This window comes from Canis lupus, chromosome 32 (assembly GCF_003254725.2).
Source record: "Canis lupus dingo isolate Sandy chromosome 32, ASM325472v2, whole genome shotgun sequence".
Lineage (NCBI taxonomy): Eukaryota > Metazoa > Chordata > Mammalia > Carnivora > Canidae > Canis > Canis lupus.
Window position 1 is genome coordinate 518,260 of NC_064274.1, and position 3,538 is coordinate 521,797.

The following is a 3,538-nucleotide window of genomic DNA, read 5'->3' on the forward strand; positions in this document are numbered from 1 at the left end:
CTTAATGGCTAGAGCAGTCTCTCCTGTGGGTAAATGTATAGAGAAAACTTAGAAGGTTCATTTTTTTCCAGGTTTGTTTTTAAGTACGCCTCCCCCTCCTCCACCGCCCCCCCCCCCATCATATAGAATACACCACTGGTACCTCTGATGTTATTTTCCCGCATTTTTATGGCCTGGATGTCACTGGGCTACGGTTTTAAGTCTCTGCTTCCACTTTTTCCTGGTCTTGGCACAAAATCTCAATCAAGACCTTGGTCTTAATTTGCTCATTTGCAACAGCTTAAGCCACAGATGCATTGTGAGAATCACCAAGAGTGCAAACAGATTAAAGAGGTTCACTTGCATATAAAAAAAGTGACTTCCTGTCACTTTAAGGTTGATATTAAAAAGATAAGAGATTTGTAAAACAACCATCATAAAATGTATTCAATGAACGAATCTACATTGTGGTTTGCCAGGCATTATTCACAAGCTGAGCTTCATAATCTTCTGTATTCCTCTAGTATTAAGAGGTTATACGTGCTATAGGACAATTTATTTTTTTAAAGATTTTATTTATTTCTTCATGAGAATACAGAGAGAGAGAGAGAGAGAGAGAGAGAGAGAGGGAGGGAGGGAGAAGCCGGCTCCATGCAGGGAGCCCAACGTGGGACTCCATCCTGGGTCTCCAGAACCACACCCCGGGCTGCAGGCGGCACTAAACCGCTGGGCCACCAGGGCTGCTCGGATTTCCCTTTTAATGTTTATTTTAAATTGGCCTATAGGGCAGCCCAGGGTGTGGTTCTGGAGACCCGGATGGAGTCCCGCGTCGGGCTCCCTGCATGGAGCCGGCTTCTCCCTCTGCCTGTGTCTCTGCATCTCTTTGTCTCTAATAAATAAAAACTTCTGTGGAGAATGCATGAAGGTAAATGACTGTGTCAGAAACATGGGATATAACGTTTTTATACTTGCATTTCATTTTGTTCAGTTTAAAAACAGTGTGGTAGTTTCAAAAAATAGCCACATACTCTTTAACACTCCTCTCGTGCAATGGTGGAGCCTATTTCTTCTCTGAGACTATGGGCTATACTTAATGATTTGCTTCTAATGAATACAATACAGCTTTAGTGGTGGTATCTGGCTTACAAGACCACAGAACTCATTGCAGGCATCCTCCTTGCACTATTTGCAGGAGGCCAGCTGTCATGCCCTGAGAACACTAAAGTCCTGTGAAAATGTTCCTGTCTTGAGGAACTGAGCCCTTTTACCAAGAATCAGAGAGGAACTGAGCTTTCTTACTAGTAGTCAAACGAATGAGCAATCTTCAGAGTGGGTCCCCCAGCCCCAGCTAAGCCACCCCCAAATTCCTGAACCACAGAAGCTACAGAATAATATTCATTGCTTTAGCCACTAAATTTTGACAAATTGTTATGCAGCAGTAGGTAACTAATACAGACTAATAACACAAGTGGAGTATTACCATCCTGACACCTCAAAATGTAGGCATGGCTTTGGAATGGAGCAGTAGGTGGCAACTGGGCGGACTCTGAACAGTATTAGTGAAAGCCTAAAAAGCTCCTGGTATTGGGGATCCCTGGGTGGCTCAGCGGTTTAGCACCTGCCTTCGGTCCAGGGTGTGATCCTGGAGTCCTGGGATCGAGTTCCACATCAAGCTCCCTGCATGGAGCCTGCTTCTCCCTCTGCCTGTGTCTCTGCCTCTCTCTCTCATGAATAAATAAATAAAATCTTAAAAAAAAAAAAAAAGCTCCTGGAATTGACTATGAGAAGTCTGAAGGCCTTTAAGGAGACTGCCTGTATTAGTTTCAGGGTAAGTGAGGAACATGTACTGGCAACTGGAGAACAGCGGTTGTTACTTAATAGTAGAACATTTAACAACTGTCATCCACAGTAATACCGAAGGTAGAAAATGTAACTGGAGAACAACGCAGCTAAATTTCCAGTTAAAATATTGAAGTTGTCACCTACCTTCTTCCTGCTTATTGTAAAATGTGAGAGAAGCTTAGGACTGTTACAAGGATCTGGCAAAATGGTGCAGCCACTTTGGAACACAGTTTGGCAATTTCTTACAAAACTAAATATAAACTCTTTGTGTATGATCCAGTAACTGCTCTCCTTGACACTAATCCAAAGGGGTAAAAATTTATGTTCATACCTGAACATAGATGTTTATAACAGCTTTATTCATAACTGCCAAAACCTACAAGCAACCAAGATGTCCTTCAGTAGGTAAATGGATAAACCAACCATAATATATCCAGAGAATGGAATGTTACATCACTAAAAAGAAATGAACTATCCAAACCATGAAAAAACATGGAGGAAACATAAATACAAACTACTAAATGGAAAAAACAAAAAAAACAAACCCAATATGAAAACAGTAGGTTTTGACTCCAACTGTGACATTCTGCAAAAGGCAAAACTCTAGTAAAAAGATCAGTGGTTGTCAGGGGTCAGGAAGAAAGGGGGGTGAACAAGCAGAGAGGATTGTAGGAGCACTAAAACTACCCTGTATACTGCAATGGTGGACAAATATCATTATACATTTGTCTAGACCACAGAATATACAAAACTAAGAGTGAACCCTTATGTAAACTATGACTTGTGGTGATAATGATGTAGGTTCATCAACTGCAGTGATTGCATCACTCCGGTGCACTCAGTTTTGCCGTGAACCTAGAACTGCTAAAAAAAAAAAAAAAAAAAAAAAAAAAAAAGTCTATTTAGTGTCTCCTAGGTGGCTCAGTTGGTTGAGCGGTTGACTGTTGGTTTTGGCTTAGGTCATGACCTGAGGGTCCTGGGATGGAGCTCTGCCTTGGGCTCTGCACTCAGTTGGGTCTGCTTCAGGTTTCTTTCTCCCTCTGCCCCAAAATCCCCCTCTCTGCTCTGTCTCTAAAATAAATAAACCTTCAAATTAAAAATTGGCTATTTTTTAAAATAAGGATCCAGGACTGGTTTTGAAAATTCCCAGACCTAAGGTATATTTGGGTTTATCACAAAGATGGCACTGGCTATCTGTGGAGATTTGTGTAACATAAGTAACTAACAAAGAATTGGTATCTAGAATATATAAAGATCTCCTACAAATCAATAATAAAAAACACCAAAAAGCTGTAAAAGAAGAACCAAATGGCAAAAATCTATGTGAAACAACCTTAACCTCTCTAGTAACCACTGAAATCAAAGTTAAAATAGTGTCATTTTACAAACAACAGAGTACTTCCTCTTGGACCTAAATTATCCATTTTCTTACATGTGTTATTTGATTATGCTATAAATACTTTTGTTATTTTGTTCCTTTCATTTGTAAGCATTCCCTATTGTAAACATTTTTATGGCTTCAAATTATTCCATCATGCAGATAAATTGTAACTTCATCTCCACACTGAGGTTGGATTGACAAAACAATGAAAGAATTTGCAGAATAAGATTATCATGTAAGAAGTGCCCTATACAAACATTTGTATGGTATTTAAATAGTACAGAATTAGCTGCGCTTTGTTCTCATCTGCATTTTTAAATAAGTACTGACCAAAGA